The sequence below is a fragment of the Lactuca virosa genome, chromosome 5 (genome assembly GCF_052849685.1).
Source record: "Lactuca virosa cultivar CGN04683 chromosome 5, Lactuca_virosa_CGN04683_v6, whole genome shotgun sequence".
Lineage (NCBI taxonomy): Eukaryota > Viridiplantae > Streptophyta > Magnoliopsida > Asterales > Asteraceae > Lactuca > Lactuca virosa.
The window spans coordinates 362,693,457-362,709,075 of record NC_136430.1 but is presented as its reverse complement, the minus strand read 5'-3'; the positions used below and the strand labels follow the sequence as shown (position 1 = coordinate 362,709,075).

Here is a 15,619-nt window from a genome sequence, read left to right as displayed (position 1 = left end):
ATATGTGTAGTGGGCCAAGTTCATTTAGGTTGGGCTAAGTCTTCATGGATAGTCCATGGAGCTTTAACCCATGGATCCTAGGAAATGAAAGGTCATGGGTATTAGGGTTTAACCCTAATCCTCCACACTATATAAAGGGTCTTATGGTTCATGAAATTAGGCTAGTGGCTAGTGTGGATACACTAAAGAGGGCAATAACCGATTTCATAAGTGTTAGCCAAGTATCCATATTCTCTAAAGTCTTCCAAGGTGTTTTGGTGATTTGTGATTCAACTTGAGGCTTCCACACTATTGGGGCTAAGCTCTTAAAGTTCAAGACTTCAAGCTTCATTAAAAGGTATGTATTCTAACTTGTTATATTACCCAAGTATCAAGGATTGTATGCTAGATAGGGTAGTACCTTGGAATATTCATATTTGCATGTATAATAGAGAAAACATAGATCCAAGGTATTTAGGGTTGCATGTACACTTAGGAGTGTTAGAATGCTCAAAACCCAACAATAACCGCCTCAATTTTGGCCGGATCGACCAAAATCCCATTCTGGTTGACGAGATGCCCCAAGAACTGGACCTCCCGTAACCAGAACTCGCACTTGGAGAATTTGGCATAAAGCCTCTCCGTTCTCAATACCACGAGGATCTCTCTCAGATGCTCCTCGTGCTGCTCTCTAGATCTCGAATACACCAGTATATCGTCGATGAACACGTTCACCGAACGATCCAACATCGGTCTGCACACCCTGTTCATGAGATCCATGAACGCTGCTGGTGCATTGGTGAGCCCGAAAGGCATCACCACGAACTCGTAATGCCCATAACGAGTCCTGAACGTCGTCTTCTGGATATCCTCATCACGCACTCTCATCTGATGATATCCAGACCTCAGATCAACCTTGGAGAACCAAGACGCTCCCTGCAACTGATCGAACAAATCGTCGATCCTCGGTAATGGGTAACGGTTCTTGACCGTCAACTTGTTCAACTCCCGGTAATCAATACACATCCGGTGTGAATCATCTTTTTTCTTGACAAAAAGGATCGGTGCTCCCCAAGGGGAACTACTCGGTCTAATAAACCCCTTCCCCAGCAGCTCCTGAAGCTGCAAGGATAACTCCTGCATCTCTGGCGGCGCAAGGCGATAAGGCGCCTTGGCGATAGGCGCTGCCCCCGGAACCAAATCGATGCGGAACTCTACCTGCCTCTCGGGAGGCACACCCGGGAACTCCTCGGGAAAAACATCCGGGAACTCACGCACTATCGGAACGTCATCCATCGTACTTGGCCTCCCAGCGGCCTCTCGTGTGTCCATCACATAGGCTACAAACTCGTTGCAGCCCTGCTGTAAACTCTGTCTCGCTCTGGCAGCCGAACAAAACGCTGACCCACATCGGGTACCCTCACCGTACACTATAAGTACTCCCCCACCAGGGTCTCGTATCGTCACCAACTGTCGCTCGCAGTCTATAACAACCCAAAATCGGCTCAACCAATCCATGCCCACTATGACACATACATCCCCCATTGCAATCGGGACTAGATCTATCGGGAACTCAACACTGAAGATCTCGAGTACACATCCTCGAATCACATCCGTAGCATACACCGCTCGCTCGTCAGCTATGGAAACTCGTAGAGGTCGACTCAACGCCTCTCGTTGGCTACTGATGTGCCGACTAAACGCTATCGATACAAATGATCGACTCACACCCGAGTCGAATAACACTAAGGCAGGTACAGAACTCACAAGAAAAGTACCTACGCATATCATAATATAAGCACAATATCTCTACTCAGCATAAATAAATAAAGAATACATACCAGCCACAACATCGGGAGCTGCGCGGACCTCCTCCGCTGTCAACTGAAAAGCTCTCCCGCGAGCCTTCGGTGCCTCGGCCTTTGCTGGCCGAACCTCGGTAACCCTAGCAGCAGGTGCAGATCCCTGTGATGATCCCTGATGTAACTGCGGGCACTCGGCCTTCCGATGGCCAGTCTGGTTACAATGAAAGCAAACCATAAACCCCTTGGGGCAATCCTTGGCGATATGCCCCTCCTTGCCACATTTGTAGCAAGCACCCGATCGACAGACCCCATCATGTCCCTTGCCGCCCTTCCTACAAGTGCGACCCTTCTGGCCTCCAGATCTCGTATCAGCGGACTTGCCCCGCTTGGCTGCCGGCTGAGACTGTGCCGGCCGCCGATCCATCCTCTGAGACTCGGCCTCCTCCCTGACCTAAGTCTCCAACTCAATCTCCCTCTTCCGGGCATTTGCCTGGAGCTCAGCAAATGTCTGGTAAGTCGAGTTCGACACGAACTCCCTAATATCCCTCCTCAAAACGCCCAAATACCGGCTCACGCGTGCCTGCTCAGTAGACACCTTTTCAGGGCAGAACATCGCCCTCTCATGAAACTTCCTGGTAACCACAGTAACCGAATCAGTACCCTGCTTGAGGGTCAAGAACTCCTGAACCAACCGTTCCCTCTCCATTGGGGGAACATACTCGTCTCTGAACATGGTGGTGAACCTTTCCCAGGTCACCGCTGAAATCTCTGTAAGAGTGAAGCTCGCCTTCACGAACTTCCACCAATCCTTCGCTCCCAAGCGGAGCTGGTTCAATGCGAACCGTACCCTCAGATGCTCCGGACATGAACACGTATAGAAGCATCCCTCGATATCAGAAATCCATCTCATCGCAGCAATCGGATCCTGCGTCCCATCAAACTCTGGTCGCTTCGTGTTGCTGAACTCCCGAAACAACAACGAGTCACCTCCTTGAGGCCTGGCAGCAGTCACAGCTGCGGTAGCCGCAGCAGCCGCAGCCTCAGTCACTGCTGCGTACCGCTCATCAAAAGTCTCAATCAATGTGGTCTTGATAGACCCAAACATCTCCGGAATCTCGGCCCGAATCGCCGCCGCCACCTCATCGTGGATCATCTCACGAAGCTCCTCGTCACTCACACCGCTCGGCTCAGGTCTGTGGCGTGTCCCAACCATGATGTCTCTGAAATACAACATAATAATATCAGAGACTCGCTCGAGCATACTCGCACTCGATAACTCAACCCTACTTGTTCCCCAGTACCCAAAGGATTCTTACTTAGAGTGCGCACTGCTCCGGTGTCTTCAGTAGTACGGGCCCTATACTACCGTCCACACCGCATCAGTATTCACCCTAAGTCCTCCTCCTTGGATCCCAGATCACAAGCACCCTACATCTCGCTGGCATAGGCTACCCTTCGGTAGACCTCTCATAAGCTCCTCACTGCTATCTACTCACTCTCAAGCATCACATAGCAGCAGAAATATCCCTAGGCTAAGGCATCACAAATCAGGCCACTCTAGTCCTAATATGAATACCTAGCCTACTCTAGCATGCATATCATAACATAACATATCTCATAACACATAATGTAAGGGTATTTTGGGAAATCACCGTTCGGACGATGGCTGATCGTACACACTGCTCCTTTCTACTTTTCTCAAAATCTTTTACTCTCTTAGAAAAATTGTTCCTTTTTATCAAAAACTTTCCGAAATCCTCAGTTTGAGTTCAGATACGCCCGAAGGTGCATCCGAATCCCTCAAACCAAGGCTCTGATACCAACTTGTAACGACGTAATTTTTCAAAACAATTTTTCATTTTTAAATCACATTTTCAATCATCAAAAACAATGTCAACAAACTGTATCCAATGTCATCATAACAAACAAATCCCAGAATCTCAAAACATAATCTCTATGGGTGTGTACGGATCATGCCGGCGCCTTCCCGCGATCCTCACTAGTACCTGAAACACATAACACAACAACTGTAAGCATAAATGCTTAGTGAGTTCCCCAAATACCACGTACAACACATACGCCTTTCCAGGCCATAACCCTGTAGGATCTTCCGATCCATGTGTCTCAGGGGACTTCCGTCCCGAGTCCCGGTAGACCTTCTGGTCCTACCCGTATCGAACTTCCGGTCCGTAACCCCTTGACCTTCCGGTCCATATCATCTTGACCTTTCGGTCCTTATCATCTTGACCTTCCGGTCCTTATCATACATAGCATACATAACACATACATATCACATAACCGCATATAGCACATATATCTCATAGCATACAAGACCTTCCGGTCACACATAGGTACCCTTCCAGGTACAGTATAGTGAGAAGACTCACCTCAATGAAGTCGGATAAACTCTCGTGCTCAACGTTCCAATCTAGCCTCCTCCTATTATTCAAATAACATTCCAGATCAATATTCTCTCATAGCCTCATCTCTACAGATTGGGAAGAAGGCCATTCTACCCTTCCCTGAACTCTCTTGAATCAGTCTTGACCAGAACCCTAAGGTGAACGAAAGTCAATGGTCAAACTTTGACCGACTCGTCGAGTGCACATGGGAAACTCGGCGAGTCCATGCGGGTTCTCTGAATCCTTCTAGCCTCTCGTGGCTCGTCGAGTCATCGTCCCACTCGACGGATTACACCTGTCACGAATCGCGGGGCAACCCCGACTCGACTCGTCGAGTCCACTTATGGACTCGGCGAGTTGCTTCCATGTTCTTACTCAAATGACCTTCTAAGGTTAGATCTGCTTCCCTAACTATCAGATCTACCCTTCAAGCGCTCAAATGTCACGTAAAGGTGCAACCTTTACGTGCATGCAACCCACATCAAGTCATAAATGGAAAAATAACTCTAAAAATGGCAACCTAGTCTCCAATCCTCCATGAACAAACATAAAGCAGAATGGGGAAGGTTCTCTGGACCTCTATGGTCCAGATCTGAGGTCTAACCCAGCAAGGAACCATAAACTCAACTTTTCAAGCCTCAAAAGGTTATAGAAAGCCCTAAATCATAGATCTTAACCCAAAACAGAAAGGAAGTTCGATTTGATACCTCAATAGTGTAGATTTGAACTTGAAAACCCTGGATCCACAGCTCCCTTGACCTCCTCTTGTTGGAAACCACTTCTCCTTTAATAAAACACACAAGAAATGGTGAATTAGCCTTCCTCTTGCACTACAAGCTTTCTCTCTGCTCTCTAGGGTTTCTCAGGGGTGCATTGGCCGCAAATGGAGGCTATAAAAGCCTTTAAATAGGGCACATACCCCGAGAATTAGGGTTTCCAATTACAGCGCGGACTCGCCGAGTCCACGCATCGACTCGTCGAGTCCTTCATTAAATCAGACAAGAAATACGCGATCCTACTCGGCGAGTCTGAGCGCCTACTCGCCGAGTCCCTCCCTAAAACTCAAAATAAATACTTAAAATAAGATACCTGTGAATCCGGATGTTACACATGAATGTTGTAGCAAACTTTTGCTATGTCTAACACCTTAGACAATCTTACAAAAACGCATTCATGACAGTCTGGCTTCAATACCTACTTCCAAAGTATGATCGACTGTGGATAGTTTGAATAATATTATTATTCGGGAAGTCAAAACATGCAAAGTGAAACACAAGAATAATCGAATCCAATATGGTCTCAAAACTTTGAATATAAATAAAACACCTTTTATTTAATCACCATATTGATTACACATTATTCATTGTATAATGTTTCGATTAATCAACTTAATACTTCAATTAAAACAATAGTTATCCCATGCTCCAAGCATGCACACTATTTTTGTCTATGATCCTTTCTTTGTGAAATAGATCAGTTGAAAAACATTTCCAATGATGCTCATTTCACAATTCAAAATCTTTAATACAAGTGTAAGAAATCCAAATTCTTGCCACTATAAGAATGTGTTAGATTCTAAACTATTATGCAATGTACCTTTTGTAATGTCACGGTACCAAAGTCACAGAGACTTTGCCAACGATATTAGAAAACCTTCCACTGGAGATTGATAACAAAACAATTCCAAGGAAACGAAGTCTCAAATTCAAAGTACATTCCTTTGAACATCCTTCTTGCATAAAAGTTTCTAACTTTCACATAGATTCTTAATATTCAACTCCCAATATGGAAACATTTCCATATTTGCCATATTACAATTCATTCTTAACAAAATTCTATCTATTCAGAATCATGTCAATATGGTCCATCCACTACTATGCTTCCAACTACCCATAAGCAACCAATCCTCAGCGACCTTAGATCGTCCTTGACAGTTGTTTAACCACTTTAGTCATTTCCGGTTCTAGTCCTTTTTCCCACTTAATGCCCTAGGCATTTGGAAAATCATAACGGATGGATATTATAGTACATGTAATCGATCCTATACCTGAAGCATATGGGACACGATTCATATTGTCTTACATAAAGACATGATACTTTACCATTCTTTTGCTATAATATTTCCATATATAGAATTTCCAACGTTGAAATACTTCAACATGGTATTCATATGTATCCATGACTAAGTTTGATTAATACTTCAATCTAAACTTTTAGATTCGAAATAGAGTATAAGTATCCTCTCCCTTACTATAGCGAAACAACTTTGCAAATTAGAACTTTGTTTCCTATAAATAGTATTGCTAACTTGCAACACTTAACGTAATAACTATGCTCCCACTAGCATAATAATTACATACTTACAAGCATAACACTTATGCTCCCACTAGCTTTGACATGTACCTATAAATCAACTGACTTTCTAGAAATCAATACTTATTGAATTTCTTACCAAAGTTCATATTTCTGAAACGAGATGCTTCGATAAGTCTTTATCTAAGCTCATACACTTTTCATTAGAAAACTCATATGTGTGTCTAAACTTTTTCTGAACTTACAGCAATAAGTTCCGAATGTCCGGACTATTTGCAATTTCTCACAATTCGAACTATGAAGAGGGATGTCGTAATCATAATCGAATTTGAGAACGCAATTAACACATCTACTATCTCCTCAAATCTACTTAGCGAAAGTGTTTCCTCACAATCATTTTCATGAATTGGAGAGAAACCTTATGACACTTAGATTTTGTGGTGTATGTGTTCGTATCCATGTGAATCTGTCATTCCCAACCATTATCATAAGACAAGGGCTATGACAAATTGAAACTTATATGGACTGAACCTGTTCAATCTTAATTTCTTTCCACTTGGCAACACGAGGGCCTACCATGTCTTCCAAGTTGTTGAGCAGATCACCCTTACTGAACAATGAACTTTCACTGATCAAGGTGCTTTGCCTTATGCAATCAATTGAGAACTCATAAAACGCACATGCATAGTCAACTTTAACTGGAATGAGCATAGAAAAAAGAATATGTCAACACGATAGGTTACAAACCTCAAGTCGTGTGCTAGTGATAAACGATAGGTTTATTCTTGATTGGTTCTTGAAGCTTTTCAAGGTCTTTAAGACTCCCACTGACCTCTTGACATATAAGATTCTCTGTCAAGAAACATTCCTTGACAAACAAATATTCAAGACATCACAACTACCAATTACAAATGTGTTATAAACCTACTATGTCACTCAAGTCACAGTCTTGGAGTATGACTCTAATACTTGATTTTGGAACGAAGTATGACTCACCTTAATTGATTTAACCATTTCAATAATTCCTGATTCCTCTTCTTAGACATACAAGTGTACTAAGGTGTCCTTAGAGGATCAATTGTGATATGGTTTTCATTATCATTGAGATGATCATAAAGCACGATTCTAAAGTACTCTCATTTCCTTTCAGATTGGAGAAACTTTTATCTTTCTGCCTAATTGATTCTTCTTATTCGTTCTGCTATACATTGAAACTTTTTCAATGATTCATAATTACACTTAATCTTGTAAGGATAACCATATTTACTAAACTTTTAGTAGATCATGACGAATAGTCTTATCGTTCTTTGTAGTGGACCTTGACCAGTGCACAACAATGTGTACTAGATCCCCTAGTCCTTCACTTGACTCACATATACATGTGAACAAGGAATTAGTCTTAATTTCCCAAAGACGAAAGTTCTCATTCATCATACAATACAAGTTGCATGATTCCAAGTTTCTGTCCAATCAAAACTCGGGTGATGAAAATCTTTCCTTATTTGGAAAACTTTGACACTACCACAAACGAAAGAATCAATTCCATTTGCTAAGAAACATACAAACATCAATTTTCACAAATGCCATTGTAAGGAAATTTAAAAATAAGATAAAATCAAATTTTTATTTATTTATAACAATTGTGGAAAACCTTGTCCTTACAATGCAAATATATATATGGAAACTATGTTACTAAATATTTCTAAGCAATATATCATAACTCTTAAGTAGCAGCTCAAAATCTGATCATCGAACCATGCGATCGAAATCCATATCTTCGCGATCAGACTCAACTCACTCTTCCTTTAAGCTTCCTTCGATTCTACAAAACATCAAAATGTAATCTTATCACATCATGTATTAAGAATCTACAAATAGGAACTTAATAGAGTCGGATAGTGGACTTACCTGAAGTAGAATCATACAATTTGATTTAACCCTCTCTTAGATCTTTCAGGTAGTCAGGGCAGCTTCGCTTCCAATGTCCCTTCAAATGGAAATAGAAACAAGTGGACTCTTTGGCATTTGCACATGGAACTATCTCAGAACTGGCTTTTCTCTTATGGTCAAATCTTTTGACCATAGCCAATTCCCTTCCCATAGGAGAAGGGATTTTTTTTGGACTATCTATGTCATTGCCTATGTCCATGGCAGCTTGGGAAGTAGATCTTTCAATCAAATTTGCTGGACCAGTGCGCCAAATCATTGCTGATTCAGCATCAATTAGCAAATAGGTAAGATCGATAAGAGTCACGTCGTGATCTGTCATATAGTAGTCTTTAACAAACTGACTATACGACTCGGGAAGTGACTGAAGAACCCAGTCAACAGCCAGCTTCCTTGGGAAGACGACACCCAACATTCCCATCCCGTCAATGTGTGACTTCATATCCAAGACATGTGCACACACATACCTTCCATCTTGGTGTTTGCTAGCCAATAGGGCTTGAGTGACCTTGAACTTTTCAAGTCGACGAACACGTGGGTCAGGGAGAATAATTGGAGGAGGTGGAGGAAGTGAAGTATGATATTGAGTAATATCATCTTCATGTGGAAAGCTTTTTCCAAAAGATTCGGGAAGACCATAGTTGTCAGTACTAGACATCTACAAGGGAGAAATTTAAGTTTAGTTGATTTAAGTCCTTAATATAACACCCAAATGAAATATTAAGGCTAGGACCCAACACAATAATTTACAATTCAGAAGAGGGATGCCGTAATCCAATTGCAAATTAATTGAAGGTAGGTAAATGACGATTTACCAATTCCACCATGAAAAACGAAAATGAATATTAGGTTTTAAATGAATTGAAATTCCTAGATTCTTTTGAGATTCATTGAACTTTTTCAATGGCATGTTTAATCTCGATTATGCCCTTCAAGTTTGTGACTGGGATACCGAGGATCACAAACAAGGTGTGAATAACCATGCATATTAGCTTGGTACTCTCGATGTCATAAATCACCTAATCAATGTGTCGGTTAACCACACACGCTCCATTGATTTATGACAAACATCGAGCTACCCTTTGCCACCCTTACTAGTCCAAGTTAGTGTGTCGGTTAACCACACACGCTCCGCTAACGACTTGGCAAGGTGGAAAGTGCAATTTCATGGATTAGCATCAAATTCACATTTTCCTAAAGTAACTAAGATTGGGAATTTGTAAAGTGTTTAGTTACTTTTTATTTCATTATACTTTTAATGAGGATTTAAGTGTCCTATCCTACTCGTTCGGCTAACGACCCTCCACTAGTCAAGAGTGCGGTGAGTGGATACCCATTCAATCGCCATTTTATAGGAAATTTCCTTAAACACCCCTTATAGACCAGCTTCGTGAATGAGACCTACTAATGATAAGACTGAATTTTTATCTTATACATATATAATATATTAAACTTTTAATTTTATATAGTATAAGGGTGTATTTTTAAAGTTTTAAAATACTTTGTGGTGTAATCTATTAATTAAACTATACTCTTAATTTAATTAAACTTGAACCATGTGATTATGGATTTATTAATCTTCTCTTTTAATTAAACATTTAAATAATTTAATGAAATCCATAAATATGTAATTTGAACTATTCAAAACATCAAGGTGCTAAACATAAAAAATTCAAAATTAAAAAACTATTTAATTAATTTTTTAAGTTATGAACCTAAGAGTTGCATCTTTTTAAACCTTTCAATTACAAGAGTTAATGTTTTCATGAATGAGACTTTTCATATTACATAACTTGAGGGCAAGTTATGAAACTCTTTAAAACTTTTGGATTCCATAACTAATGGACTTAATTTTGTAACTCCTTAAAAACTTTTGAGTTCCAAAACTTGATGACAAGTTTTGTAACTCTTCAAAACATTTAGATCAAATTTAAAACTAATAAAAATAATCATATATTCCTTAACCTTTACCAATTTGATCTTATGCAACTCATATACCAAGATAACTTCAAATGAAATAATACAAATAATTGTTATATCATATAAACTAACAATTATCTTAAAATTTGACAATTATCTTTTAATTGGATAGGATAATCATTACCATATCAGAAAAAAAAGATTTTATGACACAAAACAGTTGAAGGTAATGATCCAAATCCAATTCTGGCCAAAACCCCGAAAAACTACAAACAGGCTATCTGACTCGTCGAGTCAGATTATGGACTCGTCGAGTTCACTATGAACCCATCGAGTTCATGTATGGACTCGTCGAGTCCCTCTTTCAGAGTGCAATTTTTCGACTTTTTCCAGCTTTAAACAATTAAGCAATGCATCTATATAACAAAAAACACCCATGGCTTTGATACCACTGTTGGGTTTTAGGTACTATAACACTCCTATGGTGCACATACAACCCTAATGCCTTGGATATAAGTTTTCTCTAATTATACATGCAATAAAAATTATCCAAGACATGAAGCCTATAACTAGCATACAATTTAATATTTGAATCATAAAACTAGTTGGATGATTACCTCTTTATGAAGCTTGTAAAGTTTTGGCCTTTCAAGAGATTAGCACCTCAAGTGTGATGCCTCAAAAAAGTCACAACACACCACGAACAAATGGAGGACTTGAGAGAGAGGTTTGGAGACACAAAATCGGCTAGGTATTCCTTTTAACTCATATATACGATTTTAGGCTTAGGGGAATACATATATAGTGTAGAATTCCAAGAGTCATATGCAAACCCTAATTCTTACACTTAGGCTTATGATTTAATAACTCTTATGGACTAACTTTTCATGGACTCTCGCATAAACTTAGTCCATCATGGATCAATAGCCCAAACCATATGTATCACTGATTTACATAATCAGTCCCCGTTAATTTAATTAGTCTCTTTTGATTACTAAATTAATTCTTGATCAATACTAATTAAATAATATGATTTCTCAATTAATATATTATACTTATAATATATTAATAAATCACAAATAACCTCTTTCTCAAATATCCATCCTATCAAATTGCCCTGGTGAATGCAACCCGAAATGGACCATGCTACTCTCGGGTCAAGTACATACCAATTATAGTTATGGGCTTAGACACCTAATCCAACACAATTCCCGCTACGGCTACCTATGAGCTTAAGGGACACATCCTTTCCACACAAAAGGATATTCCATTTTTCGGGAAGGATCATGAAGACGCATACAAGCACCTCGATGAAGTCAATGACATTGCTAACTATTTCAACATTCCGAATGTACCACGAGAGACTGTCTTGTTAAGAATTCTTTCGATTACCTTCAAGGTAGTAGCAAAGGATTGGCTGAAGGCACTTCCCCCAGGAACAAGCACCACTTAGGGTCAGATGCGTGAAGAATTTCTCCAACAATTTTTCCCACCATCCAAGGTTGCTAAACTTAAAAAGGCCATAGCTAATTTTGAGCAACAAGTAGGGGAGTCTTTATATGAGGCATGGGAGCGATATAAAGGGTTAATAAGAAATTGTCCCCAAAATGATCTAAACGAGCAACAAGAAGTCTCGATCTTCTACGATGGGGTGAACGTCACGACAAGGCAACTCCTTGATTCTCAAGGACCTTTAACAAAGAAGAATCCTGCTGAAATTAAAGAACTAATCGAAGAATTTTCAAAGCATTTACGAATATCACAACCCTCGTAATGATGGAGCTAAGGGGATTGGGAATGGTGCTTCGGAAGATATGGCGGTGGTTTTGGCAATGTTAAGTAGCATGGATAGAAGAATGACTAAGATGGACCAATCCATACACGCAATACGTGTGGGTTGTGAAAATTGCAATGGGCCACATTTGACAAAAGATTGCCATTTGGACGAAAACGAGAATAAGAAAGATCAAGTTTTCTACTCAAGTGGAGACCGTTATGATGAAGATTGGAGAAATCCAAAGAAGGAATGGTTGCCATATGATGAGTATAAAAAGAAAAAAGAATAGAAATATAGGAAAACCGGTCGGGGCTTTTACCAAAAGGAACAACCACAACCGAGAAAAAAGTGGACTTGGAGTCAATGCTTTATAGATTCTTGGAAGCTTTTTAAAAACAACATGATGCAGCTGATGCTACCATAAGATATCATCAAGCATCCATCAAAAATATTGAAGCTCAACTCAGGCAATTAACTACATTAGTTAACAAGCGGTTACCTCCTAAAAATCCCGATAATAAACCGCAACCACATGTCCTGGCCATCACTACTGAAGAAGAAACTATTTCTGAGTTCTTGGAGGCCTTGGAAGAAGAGACAACGCAGCCTGAATCACAACCAAAACGGATGAAAATCAAAGAAAAAATTGTTGTTGAAACATCATTATCACGACGTGAGGTGTAACGCTCGGTTCCTGGTATGTATGTTAATTAGAACTATTCATTTTTGTAGAGGGACTCGACGAGTTGGAGGCCCCAAACTCGTCGAGTAGGAATGGGATTTTTGGACGCGGGACTAGAAGCCTACTCGACGAGTTGAGAAGCCTCGACTCGACGAGTTGGGCTGCCAGAGTGAAACCCTAATTTTCAGGGTTTCACCCTATTTAAGCACCTTAACACTTCATTGTGGCCTCCCTCATCGCCTCCCTTAGTCCAGAAAAACCCTAATTCGTGATCTTGAGCTTTGTGAGTGTATGTGAGTGAAAAAGGAGTGATTCTTTGGGTTTTCCTTGAAGGAGTGGAAGCTAGAAGTGCTTGGTGGAAGGAAGAAGCTTTGGATCCAGAGTTTTCGTTGTCAAAGCAGCCTTACTGAGGTATAAAGTCTATACCTTGACTATTCATTTACTAGATCTCTTCATGGAGTAGTTTAGGGCTTAAAAGAGTATATTTTGGAACCATTCATGGATGCAAGCATGTTTTGGGGGGTCATGACTTCAGATCTGGAGCCTTTGAGGGACTCCACGGCATAAAGGTGCCAACTTTATGGCCATGGGAGTCCCATGCAACTTGTGAACCACTTTTTAGGGCTTTTTGAGCTAAATAACCCATGCATGGACGTAAAGTTAGAAACTTTACGTGATATATCGACCCTAGGAAACCAGATCTATGATTTGGATGCAATGAGCACAACTAGAAACGACTGTATGGTTTTGGACTATGGGGGACTCGACGAGTTGTTCATACAACTCGACGAGTTGTTCATACAACTCGACGAGTTGGGTCATGGTCCCCCAACCTTTTCTGTTACCGAGCAAACTCGTTAAGTCTAGAAGATGACTCAGCGAGTTGGCCATGGTTTGGGTTATGAAGATTGAGGAACTCGACGAGTTCAAGGAGAGATTCGGCAAGTTGTGAGTAAAAGGTCCCAACTGTGCTGTGAGGATGAACTCGACGAGTTCATGAAAGGACTCGACGAGTAGGATCGAGATTTTAGGGTTTTATGGATTATGGAACTCGACGAGTTGATGGACCAACTCGGCGAGTTGAGTCAACCAGGATGTTGACTTTGACTTTGACTATTGACCAGAGTTGACCCTTAGAGTGGTTATGAGTATGAAAGGAGTAATTAAATGAGATAATTATGTGTAGGAGTTTGGGAGGAGTTGATCCAGGAGCCGATGACAATTCAGCTACTACACGACACTCGAGGTGAGTTACCTCCCAGTAGAAGTGGGTCTAAGGCCACAATTTCGGCCCACTAGTAGGAGTAGTTAGTTAGATGATTGTCTTCGTGATAATTGTCTGGTATGTCACTATCTGTTATGCTTTATGTGCTAGCTGTTGGGTTTTGAGCATTCTAACACTCCTATGGTGTACATGCAACCCTATAAACCTTGGATCTATGTTTTCTCTATTATAAATGCAAATATTTACTATTCCAAGGTTTCATCCTAACTAGCATATTATGAAGCACCTATACTACAAAGTTCTAGTTAGATGCCATACCTTTTGATGTAGCTTGATGTCTTCAAGCTTTAAGAGCTTAGCCCCAATAGTGTGGAAGCCTCAAATGGAATCACAAATCACCAAAACACCTTGGAAGAACTTGAGAGAATATGTATGCACACTAAAATCGGCCCACTCTTATTTTCACACAGTTGTCCCAATTTTGTGAGCCAAGGACCCCTTTATATATTATGGAGGATTAGGGTTACATCCATGTAAACCCTAATACCTATGACCTTTCATTTACATAGGATCTATGGGTTAAAAGCTCCATGGACCATCCATGAAAGCTTAGCCCAACCTAAATGAACTTGGCCCATTCCATATATATAAGAGTCCATATTTAATTAGTTCTTTTTGATCACTTAATTAATTCTAAATTAATTCTTGATCAATACTAATTAAATAATATGATTCCATATTAATATATTAGAACTTATAATATATTCATATAAATCATAAATATACTATTCTCAAAAGACTATCCATATAAATTGTGTCGGTGAAGTGCAACCCAAATGGACCATGCCGGGTCGGGTCAAGTACATACCAAATATAGTTATGGACTTAGACATTAATCCAACAGTCTCCCACTTGGATAAGTCTAAAACTATTATTGAGTATGACTTCAAAACCTAACTGGCAATCGTAGCTCTTAAAGCCGCTGTCGAACTCTGACCTTGTCAATGACTTGTCCATTAGATAAGGGATCATATATTCCTCCATTCTAGATATCATATGGACTGAGACATGGATTATAATCATTCTCTCTGTCCATTTGTTGTTTCCCGGTTTCCGATTTATGATAACTGACTGATTGAACAAATCAAATCAGTCCTGGCTTGGCCAAGCACTCACATGTGTCATCATTAAATCATCGAGGGGCCCACAGATATCGCTTTTATCCCGAAGGTAAAAGGAATGGATAAACTTCGACTCATATGGCTTGTTCTACTACTTGTTGAATCATACACAAAGGCACGTTTTATAACATCGAGTTACCAATGCGGTTTCGTGCAATCAATGTACAACCAACTCATAGTAACAACTCATATCTCTAGGTTTGAAGAATATAAGATATTATCGTCTCATGATCACTCGTGATAAAATCCATGAAGTGATTCAAATAAGCGCGGGTTGAATCCAATACTCAGAACTTATGAGCACTCATGAGTGTTGTAGCACAACTTTGTCCACCAACTTGGGCCTCAACAAGCCAACCCATGACAGTCTTGATTCATATCTACTTCC

The 15,619-nt window shown here is 40.3% G+C and overlaps 1 non-coding gene across 1 annotated transcript; it reads right to left on the bottom strand.

Moving 5' to 3' along the window:
* Nucleotides 1-11,873: 11,873 nt before the first annotated feature.
* LOC145117837 (small nucleolar RNA R71) lies at nucleotides 11,874-11,980 on the bottom strand. Its single transcript, XR_013712831.1, has one exon. It is a non-coding gene; the product is annotated as a small nucleolar RNA R71 (small nucleolar RNA).
* Nucleotides 11,981-15,619: the final 3,639 nt, after the last annotated feature.